At 34.7% G+C, this 11,988-nt stretch overlaps 1 protein-coding gene across 1 annotated transcript in view; it reads right to left on the reverse strand.

The window, feature by feature from the left end:
* CSF2RA (colony stimulating factor 2 receptor subunit alpha) overlaps nucleotides 1–10,277 on the reverse strand; it is a 52,995-nt gene extending 42,718 nt beyond the window's left edge. Inside the window, exon 1 of the mRNA XM_031959068.1 lies at nucleotides 9,992–10,277. The gene's annotated coding sequence lies outside the window, so the exon portion shown is untranslated. The remainder of the gene's footprint in view (nucleotides 1–9,991) is intronic.
* Nucleotides 10,278–11,988: the final 1,711 nt, after the last annotated feature.

Genomic DNA, 11,988 nt, shown 5'->3' on the forward strand with positions numbered 1-11,988 from the left:
ATATGAAACTGTAAATCTATTATATACAACTTGATATTCCTTTTAAATATATAATAATGTTATCATGCAAATTTCTTTTTTTTCCTTCTTCCCTTTCATCCTAGAGACACAATTTATGTATGTTTATATTTATGTGTATACATATATACACATATGTCTGTATATATATACATATACACAATTATATGTAAAATCATTCTGTACATATTTCTATTTGTCATTTCTTTCACTGGATGTGTCCTTTGTCATTAACTTGGATATTATAATAGTTAAAATTCACTCAAAGTTGTTCTTAAAACAATACTGTTGATGCTCTATGCAATGTTCTCTTTGTTCTGCTTGTTTCATTGTGTACGTGCCTCCATCTTTTTCTAAGATCATCAAGCTCATCATTTCTTATACCACAGTAATTAATATTCCACCAAAATCATATACCACAATTTGTTTAGTCATTCCCCAATTGACAGGCAAAACCATAATTTCTAGTTCTTTGCTGCTACAAAGAGAGTTACTATAAATATTTTACAAGATAGAAGTTCTTTATGGTTGGTGAAGCACTTTCTTCATGACAACCTTTTTAGGTATATGGTATAGTATTATCTCCATTCAACAAATGAGAAATATCAGTATCTTCAAGGAACTTCTATTTCAACTTTTGGTCATTGGCAAATGATAACAAAGTACTGAAGATAAAACACATATTACATAATGAAGATAAAACACACCTCCTGCTAAGGTGATGGACTTAAAATGCAGAATTTTGGACATGTTTTTGGTCATGGACATTGTGGAAATTTGTTTTGCTGGATTATGATATTTGACATGAGGATTTTATTTAATTTTCCCCCCATTGCCCAGTTGGGGAAAGATAACAAATTCATGCAAAATAAATAAATAAATAAATAAATAAAGTGATAAAAGTTTAAAGGAAAAAAAAGAGAAATGTATTGGCAAAATAGGACCCATGGTATTGCAATTAGCAAAAAAAAAAAAAAAAAAAGGAATAGAATATATGTGTATTATAATTAGATGTTTTAATACACTATAATATTTTATGCAAACATCTAAAACATTTAAATGTACTGCATGATAATATTAATATTATACAATATATAATGGTATATCATTTAAATATAAAATATGTAATACAATATATTTGCATAATGCTATGTTACAAAATACTAATAATACTTTATTAATATAGATTTTAAAAGCACTTTAACACGTGGTAGTGGCTAATTATTTGCTATTTCTCGAATTAGATTATTTCATAAAAATGTTATATAATGAAAATAAAGAAACTTAAAATCCTTAGACAAATATATGGATGACTGAACCATACTTTGCTATTAAAATAAACTGAAATGTTTTGGATTTTGTTGCTAATTTATGGAACTGATGTCAAGTCTTGTCTTTCCATAACAAACGCATCTTTTAGTATTTCAGGTAGTGACAGAAAATGCTAATTTCTTTATCTCCTTAACTAAAGCCTTCATGTTCCTACTTCCCAGATGAAGTCATCCCGCCCTCTAGTGGTACTTCCTAATCCTAGCACTGTTTTCCAAACACCTTGTGAGAAGGGAGAAAAAGGTGAGTGCATTATATATAGACTACTAATAGAGAAAAGTAAAACAGTAAATCTATATTTCTTCCATTTTCTCATTAGGATTCACACCCTTTCTTTTGTATTAGCAGAAACTTCTTCTTCCCTTCTGCCACAGTCCATATATTAGTGGCAATCAAGTATAAGACACTAGGATTTAGAATCTTCTGCTAGTTAACTTATTGCCTTTATTGCAAATTGCTCTCTCTGTCTTATCCTCAGACTGTAGTATAGCACATTTGCAAAAGCAGTGCTACGAAATAAAAATAAAATAAAACAAAATTGTATATAGATATATGTATGTATACATATAAACACACTATACATATATATATGTATGTGTGTGTATATATATATATATATATATATATATATATATATATATTTATATATATATGACTGTGATTGAACAAAAATCTACTTTGGTAGATTTTTATACATCATGGTATAAAGATGACTGGTTCTGAATAATTATTCTAGTAACAAATTCTTCCAAACTGGAAAAGGCATCAAATATGGAGAACAAATTGTTCCTGGAAGGCCAGCCTAAGTAAGCTCAGAGAGACTCATTCCCTGACATGAGATGAATATTTTGATCCCAGTTAGCTTACTAGGTAGCATTATACAGTACTTTAAGATTTGCAAAATGTTTTTAACAAATTCTCACAATATCCTTGGGGGGTGGGAGTAGGGTGAGAAAATGGAGGTAGATGGGTTAAATGACCTGTCCAAAGCCATACAGCTAATAAGTGTCTGAGACCAGATTTGAACTCTGGTTCTCCTGACTCCAAGTCTAGCATTTTATCCATTGCACTACCTAGCTGCTTCATGAAAATGTCTAATCACACTGAAAAAGAATGACAATATTGATGGAATAAGGTCCACTCTGAGAACAAATGGGTTAAATCAGTTTTTGTGATGCTTTTATTTTGAGTAGAAATTACTTTATAAGTCAAGTAAAAAAGCATTATATTCAAATTAAGTCAATGAGCTTTTATTGCTTCCTATGTTTCAGGCACTATGCTAAGCATATGGAATACAAAGAAAGGCAAAAAAAAAAAAACAAAACCAAACCTGTCCCTCAAGGATCTCAAAATGAAATGGGGAAAACAACATGCAAACAACTATGTAAAGAGAATCAGGTTACTATGTTATACCTACAATATATACATATGTATATACATGTATAACACAATATACAACATATGTTATATATTATATACATGCATATATGTAAGTAGATATATAGATGTGTATATTATAAGTATGTATATATGTATGTATGCATGTATATATATATGTGTATGTTTATATATATAGTATATGTATTTATGTATCTTCCTTTCCCTTAGCCCAGAGAGGCAGCATAATATATTATGGAAGAATAGAATAATTAATATGCTAGCTCTATATTTACTAATTGTGTAATTGGTAATTATATAATTACTGGAGAAGTAATTTGACATTTAAATTTTTGTATCCTCATCTGTAAAGTGAGAATATTTGTTCAACATTTAATCAATTAATCAAAAATTGATTGAATAGAGAAAGTATTGACTTGCATTGGTGAAAGACCTCTCTTCACTTGGCAGTTCCATATACACCAATGAAGTCACAAGCCCAATCTCTGTCTTTACTATGTACTAGACTGTATGCAAGGTGCTGAAAAGACAAAGAAATAGCAAAAGTATCCCTACCCACAAGAATTTATATATCTACAGACTTTGGAAATATTAGAGTTCTACCATATTTATACATGTGAAACATTATTATTGATGGTTAATTGCTCAGTAAGGCACTTTAGTTTGGCAAATAGAGGGTCAGCCTGGGAGATAATAAAACCTGTCTTCTGGTCTCACCTTGGATTCAAATTGCTTATTTGATCACTGAGCAGTTACTTAACGCCTAAGTATCTCATGGGCAGCTCTCTAATCTCAGTCAATAAGTTGCAGAACATGTATAGATGTGAATTAGTTAGTTTCATTCTCCTTTCTGGTACTCCCTATACCAGTGAAATCAGAGCTATGAACTCCCTACTTCCATTCCTTACAGAGAAAAACCAAAGCAAACCATCCGTTTCTAATAGTATATTTATGCCATCCTGACCTCAACTCTTTATTCTCCCCCAAGGCAGTTCAGGGACAAATTGATTTGAAAGGATCAGATGAGGAGAGATCCAGGTACCTAGAGGCCAGCACATTCATCTTTCCTTGATGATCTTGCTGCCGATTTCAGAGATTCAGTGTGATATAGGTTTTTAGTCCAAGAGGGAAAGAGGCAGACTTCCCTGATAGGGTGTCATTGTACTGGAATAGTGGTGAATGAATTGCAGGTAGAGGAAAATCATGGTAGAGGAAAATGTTCTTCCTTGGTCTGAGGCCATTCTACCCAACTGCCACGGGGGTAATTATGCTCCTTTCTGCTCTATTGCTTCCTCCATCATGTCAACATCTTAGGACAAAACTTGGTAGCCATGTGTTACTTCTAACTATTGATCTCTATATTGGTTTATAAATTTATAGTGCTATGTGTTATGCTTATTGGCGGAGAGCCCAATAAGCTTCATGTGAGGGGAAACTTTAAATAATATAGTGACAAGTGAACAGGGAGTTAGAATCAATATTTTTTTCTTTATTCAGTTTTTTAAAAATAGGAACTGATTAATTCATGTATAAATGGACACTTTTCCCCCCCTTATAACTAGTTTATATTCTGATAGTGATTAATTAGGGGAGTGGGAGTGGTACCTTTCACTTTGACTCCATGGGAATGGGAGAAAGAAAAAATGGTCACGTGGTACATCATGTCAAATTGGGTTTTCCCATCCTTCTCCATGAGCAATGAACAATGAGCAACTGGAAAGGATCAAGGGTGACAGCCAGAGGATAGTCCAGATTGAGAAAAGCTTTTGTCTTCTCTTAAATCCATGGAGATCTCAAGTTCGATTCCTGTTCTATGAATTCCAGATCCAGTTCCTGCACTGGGCATCTGAGGATTAGGATTGTTGGAAGCACAAATCAATTCTGTGAAAATTGTATTGTTCATATTCTTTTACACATGCAAAGGAGCACTTAAATGGCTTATTTCTTAGAATGTCTAGTTCATCTTGAACCTTTGACTGGATATTTCTAGAATTAAAAAAAAATTTTTTTCTCTTTATTTCCCTAGTAAATTTATTAACTCTTAATACACATTGCTTTATGAATGTTCGGGGGAGTTAAAAATCAGAGCTAAAATGTGAAACCATTGAAGAGATTTTTTTTTAAAAAAAGAAAAAAGTAGAGAACATAGCATGTGTTGATTTACATTCAGTCTCCTTAGTTCTTTGTGTGAATGCAGGTGGCATTTTCTGTGCAAAGTTTATTGGGATTGCTTTGCAACCCTGAACCTCTGAGAAGGACCAAGGCTTTCATATTTGATCATCATGCATAGAATTTTTTTCATTAAATTTTTATCTTTATTGATTTCTTTTGTTTTTATATTTTAGGAATTTGTTTAAAATTTTTAAAATCATCATCGATTATTTTCTATTTCCTACTTAACACTCCCACTTCCACTAAAAAGAAAGAAAGAAAGAAAGAAAGAAACCCACAAAACTAATATGCTATGACCAGAAATTGGATTTGGAGTTAAAAACTTATGAAATTGAGGAGATCAGCATGTTTTAAACTCAGTAAATATTGCATATTTGATTATCAGTCTTGTTCTGGGTAAAGACAACTGTATGCAGCATCTAAGCATATTTAGATTCTTGTAATTCACTGAATTTTGTTCAAGAAAGAAATGGCAAACCACTCCGGTATCTTTTCCAAGAAAACCTCATGGGCAGCATTGGAATGCTATGGTCCATGAAGTTACAAAGAGTTGGACATTACTGAATGACAGAACAACAACAACAAATAGAAATTTTATTTTATTATGTAAAGATCATACATCTATGGACCAATGAACCATAACAGGAGGGAGTTTTCCAATCGGCTTGAGCTTAAGTGCTTGTTTCTGACTAATTCCATGAGTTCACATAATTCTTTCACTAAGAATTGCTACTGACTTTCCCAGAAAGGGAGAATTAAGGGATAGAAGGTCATCTGCTCTCTGAAAGCAAGAGCCTGAATGTTCATTCTTGGATTCGGAATCATTTTCTGGACCTTTAAATGCCATTTGGTGTTTAAATACATTCACCTTAGATACAGGAGATAACTGAGTAATGGACTCAGAAATTTTAAGATGTTTCATTGGCAATCAGATCCAGGGGGCAGATGTGTTTAAAGAGAGACAAATCTTAACATTCTGTCCCCTGTTTCCTATTTTCAGAGCTGATCTATAGATTTAGGGTAAGAGTGATGGTAGTGGTGAAATGGAGTTGATGTCATTGAGGGGAAAGGAGAGAGGAGCAATTGCTTCACATTTCCTATATGTCTCCATGTGTGGCCATTGAAAACTCAGACATCTAAATCACATGAGTAACTGATAGTAGTAGATTTCCCAAATGTAGAGTGAAAAGCCATTGAGATTTTACCATAATTCGATATTTGAATATTATTCTATTTCATATTTCCTAGACAAAGCTTCAAAAACAATCAATGAAAGTAATTAAAGTAGCTCAGTCTTGTCCATAGTAATAGTAGAAGTAATCTAAGTGTTTCTAGATTGGTTTGTAGATCACAGAAAAGATCCTGTGAGAAAGCACTCAAATGTCTACTTGATAATATATGAAAAAAATCATTGTTGGTGGATTGAGAATAGTGTCATCTGAGGTATAAAGTTCAATTACATCCCCTGTTGATTATCAAATAAATGAATGAAGAGATAAACCTCCTTTTCTGAAAAAAAAATTGCTGAAAAGAGGATGCCAGTCAGACTAGGGAACTATTGCTCCTGTAGCTCCTAGACAGTGACCTACATGTAATGTATTCAACTGTCATAGAAGAAAATTTCTATTTCTTTATTCTTTTTAATAACACTCTTGGGGGAGGGCAGAGAGGGATGTAATTAGGGTTAAGTGACTTGCCCAAGATCATAGAGCTAGTAAGTATTAAATGTCTGTGACCAGAATTGAACTCAGGTTCTCCAGAGGGGCTAGTGCTCTATCCACTTTGCCATTTAGCTGCCCTTATTTCTTTATTCTTTGCAACAAAAATTGGTGCAGAAGCGGTAGTTGTTTTTAAGGTGGTGGCCCTCACAAAATTAGGAATTTTATATCTAACATTAGTGTAATAGGTTTTTGGAAGATGCCCAGATCACCTGACATGGAGACAGTAACACGGGATTCACCAAGACCTGCTTCTGGAATACATTCTATATCCTCCTACCTTTTGGGTGAGAGTAGCCCCTTTTTATTGACTGCATAGCTGGAACAGATTGCATTTTTTTCCTTCTTTTTTTTAATTATAACTTTTTATTGACAGAACCCATGCCTGGGTAATTTTTTTTTTACAACATTATCCCTTGCACTCCCTTCTGTTCCAACTTTCCCCCTCTCTCCCTTCACCCCCTCCCCCAGATGGCAAGCAGTCCTATACATGTTGAATATGTCACCGAATATCCTAGATACCAGATTGCATTTTTAAAATGATGATTTTTGGGACAATAGCTCTCTTTGTCCTTTGGCATCTAGAAAGCCTGAAGAGCACAATTCATCTGCATCACAGATTCCACGCACAACCTGGTTGCAAAAGGATGGATTGTCTATTCTCTCCTTTTTAGGCCATGAGAAACAGGCTTGGAAGGTTTTTCCCCTTTTATTTTGTTTCGGATTTTCAGTTTTAGGGATAGGCAGTGGAATCCCTGGACCTAGGACCAAGATGTGATGATCTTGGAGGCTGGATTCTAAGGGGCATGTTGCTGTAGGTCAGTAAGTTAGCCCTAAGAAGCTAAGATACCTGAGATTGAGTCCAAAAAGGATTTGAACTTAGAATTTGGTGGGAATGTGCTGTATAGGAAATGCTTTGGATCCCTTTCTAGAAACTGAAGTGTTATAGGAGGGCAATTATGCATCCCTCCCATCCTTTCCAGGAGTTGGGTAGTATGTTTCTTCTTGCGATGCCTTTGAAATAAAGTCTTTGAAAAAGGTAGTATGTTAAACGGTTAAATGAAACTAGGTACAGAGACCCCTACAATTTGGAGAACATTAGTTGGAACTGGAGCTGATGACAGAGAGAATGGACACCCCCAAACTTCTTTAAGCATGGGAGAGAAGGGATAAAATGTAGCATACTTTATGGGGACCAAGGTAATCATTGTTACATTCATTATTCTTTAGGGAGCTGATATCTCCATTCAGTGCTTTGAGACCTAATCCTTTGATAATCCCAGATAGGCAGAACGCAGTCAATCTATACAAAATTATGAAATCAGTTTTCTCTCTGCCTCCTTCCTAGCCTTGCTTTCACTTCTTTAGAATCCCTGTCACAGTCCTAGTCAAATGTCCTGTACTGGCTTCCTACTGCAAACCCACAAACCTCACTGCTCCGATTTCCTGTTCTTGAGATTTTCACCTACTCACTGATCCTGCGACAATCACTGGATGACTGTTTTATTACATCAATGCATAAAAGAAGGCTGGGAACATTCATCTCTATCCAAGAAAAAGATTGAACATACACAATTATAATTTTTGTGATTTCCATCATTGCTTGAACATGCCATTTTATTCAAGACTCCCCAGTTTGAAATCTCTGTTTTGCTCATGGCTTCCTCCTCTGTTGAAGCTTTTTAGAATTTGTTCCTTCCGAGAAACTCTGGGTCTTGACCTAGTCTGTGGTTTATACTTTATACTTTCAGTTTTTATTCCAAATATAGGCTTTTTTCCTTTTCTTTTTTCCCTTTTCCCCCTTTCTTTCCTTTCTTTTCTTCTTTCCTTCCTTCCTTTCTTCCCCCTTCCTCCTTTTCTTTTCTTTCTTCAATTTCCTTTCCTTATGTCCAAAGCTCAGATGGCAAACTATCAGGTCACTTGCTGTCTTGTGAACTCCACAGCCCGGATTCCAGAGACCTCAACACCACAACAATTGCAATAGAACTTTAAGGAGATTTTGCACCATTTGTAAAGCTGTGGTCAGCTAGCAGCTGGATTTGACATAGTTAGCACTTTAGTTTATTGATATTATATAGTGACTCATCTAGATTATTTCACCAGTCAGAGGATCTCAGTTCCTGATACTCTCTAGTATTCATACATCTCCAGGGCAAGGGGCATCAGATCTCAGCCACTTATTATGATCCTGAAGCCAGCTGCTGACTCTAAAACCCTATCTCACAAAGAATAAACATGTCTTAAACAATTTTGGAGGGCTTCTTTCAGGAGCTCAAGTGAAAGTTTTCAGCCTTTATAGAGACTGCCAAGGCACCATGCAAAATTCTGCTAGGTCCTTCTAGACAGTGGGTGAAGCTACATTTTGAAATATTACACTGCTGTGCAGAAGTCTCTGAGCTTCCTTCCAGTTAATGCAGTTATCCAGTTAATATAATACACTAATATAATAAAATATTATACAAATACAAATAATACAATACAGTACAAATAATAATAATCAATTGGTGATATTCCCAGCCTTCTCTACGAATAGCCAAGCTCTTCTAATGCATTTCTAAATAAAAAAGGCATAATTCCACCTATTAATACATTTAGCAATGTTGTCATCAGTAGTAAAAAGAATTAATACATAATAATAGTCCTAGAATCACATATTGGATGCAACTAGGTGGTTCAGTAGATAGAGTGCTAGACCTGGAATCAGGAAGAGCTGAGTTCAAATACAGCCTCACTAGCTGTGTGACCAGCAGCAAGGGACTTACCTCTCTTGCCCTTAATCCATTGGAGAAGGAAAGGCAAACCATTCTAACATCCTTGTTAAGAAAATCTAAAGGACAATGTAATTCATAGGGTCACTAGGAGTCACAGGACTGAGTGAGAAAATAAATCCAAGTTCTGGATTTGAATCCAAGTCCTCTGACTCCAAATCCAGTGCTTATTCTACTGTGCTATCTTTGAGGCTACTTTGCCTCATCATAACTATGGATTTGGAAGTGAAACAGATCTTAGAGTTATAGAGTTTTAATGTCTCATTTTACAAATTTGGAAATTAAGGCATAGGAAAGGGAAACATCTTGTCTATAGTCACACCGCCAAGAAGTGGAAAAATCAGTATCAGATTCCAAGTAATGATGCTTTTGTTGTTGGGAATATTTTCTTTCTATACAACTAAACTGCTTCATTGGTGCTATTTAGATTTTTCCAATTAAGAATCTCAGTGTTCCTCCTGTATCACTTAATTTTTCACATTGTTTCATTGAAACAGTCTTCACTTATAAGATGGCCTTTTGACCACTCCTTTTGCCAAACCCAGGAAGCTGACAATATGCTTTTCCCCTGTAATTATTTACACTTACCCATTTCTTTAGATTATTTTTCTGCCAGGAGAAGAAAGGTATGGAAAGTCTTTTTCTTTCAAAGTTCTCCTGAGATGGAAGATGTCCCACAACAGTAGTTCAAGAAGAAAGAAAGTGAAATCTTTTTTGGGAGTAGGGTTGGTCTAGGGATCTCAGGCGAGGATTTAACTGTTTTTTTCTAAAACAGAAGCACACAGAGACTAAAGTTTCAAAATAGCAGGAGTTAAAATGATTCAATTTCCTCTTCCCTCTCCTGCACCACATTGATGGCTCTCTCTCTCTCTCTCTCTCTCTCTCTTTTTCTTTCTCTTTCTCTCTGTTTCTGTCTCTCTCTCTCTCTCTCTCTCTCTCTCTCATTCTCTTTCCTCTCCTCCCTCTTCCCTTCTCTGCCTCTCTTCCTGTCTTTTTGTTTCTTTGTGTCCTTGTTTTCTGTTTATCTCTCTCATTCTCTGTTGCTCTCTCTTTCCTGGCAGTAATCACTGGTGCCAAGAGGCTCTATTTCTTAGGCAATCATTGACAAAGTGTAGGGTCAGGAAAGGCCAAAAAATTCTCTTGGGGGAAAAAGTTCCTCTCTTTGTATCCTGGGGAAAAAGTTCCTCTCTTTGTATCCTGTGTGTGTGTGTGTGTGTGTGTGTGTGTGTGTGTGAGAGAGAGAGAGAGAGAGAGAGAGAGAGAGAGAGAGAGAGAGAGAAAGCACACACATGCATACATTAGGTTTTGTGACTGAGGAAATTATTGTTTAGTTGTTAATGAAATCAAAAGGAAATGAGTGACTTTTAATGCTGGTTATATTTCTTCCAAGAATCTCTTTTCATGGAAAAGGAAATAGTACTATTTATGGTTCTTAAAGATAAGAAAGATGGCGAAATAATCTAGGTGAGTCGCTATATTATATCAATAAACTAAGGTGCTAACTATGTCAAATCCAGCTGTTAGTTGACCACAGCATTACAAATGGTGCAAAAGATAAGAAAGAGAGAAATGAACATAGCAGACTTGGATTTAAATCCCCTTTCTGTCCTTACTGGTAATCTGATCTTGGTTGTCTCTTCAATTCTCTAAACCTCAATTTCCTAGTTTCCTCATCTATAAGATGGGGATAATATATTTATTTTTTGCCTCAAATTCTCTCTCTCTCTCTCTCTCTCTCTCTCTCTCTCTCTCTCTCTCTCTCTCACTGTATACACACACACAAATTACAAGCTAGATGGCAGCTTTTGTTATTATGATCAATATCAGTGGAAAACAATGAGCAAACTCATAAATGATTCTTCTGCTTATCCTTCAATTTCAATGATTAATTAGTTAAGGTCTGGCCTTTATATGCATTTACATGCAATTCCCTTATGCATCTTGGAGGTGTTGCCTTATGAAAGTGTTGACTGACTTGATTCTTTTTAAATATAATTAAATATATTTATAAATATAATAAATTAAATAAATATAAATATAATCATGGTATTTAAATATAATTATAATTTTTAAATTTTATTTTTAATGTGAAATAAAACATTTTCATAACAGAATAAAAAAAGATGAAAATTGTAAAACTATTATGTACCATTTGCTAGTCCTTTTAAATACATAATAATGTTTTCATGTAACTTTGTTTTCCTTTTTTCCCCTATCTTCCCCTCTCCCCCTTTCCTGACTTAGAAACTGACTTGATTCTTTAGTGAGAATGAAATGTAAGGAGGGTAAAATTCAGACTTCAAAAGCTGGTTTCATTTATTAATGTTGGTTAAATGTTCATTAGATAAGCCCTTTACCCAGAGTTAGAAGGTCTTCCAAGATCATCTGGTCCAAACTGCACTTGAACAAGAACCCTCTTTTTGGCATCCTTGACCAATGCTCATGAAGTCTTTGCTCATAAACCTTCAATGAGTGAGTAATGGCGATACCAACAATTCCACTATTAGGTGATTGATATTGTTGGAAAGGTTTCCTTATGTTAAACCTCAACTTGCTGATTTACATGTTCTATTTACTGTTTCCAT

This window comes from Sarcophilus harrisii, chromosome 3 (assembly GCF_902635505.1).
Source record: "Sarcophilus harrisii chromosome 3, mSarHar1.11, whole genome shotgun sequence".
NCBI lineage: Eukaryota > Metazoa > Chordata > Mammalia > Dasyuromorphia > Dasyuridae > Sarcophilus > Sarcophilus harrisii.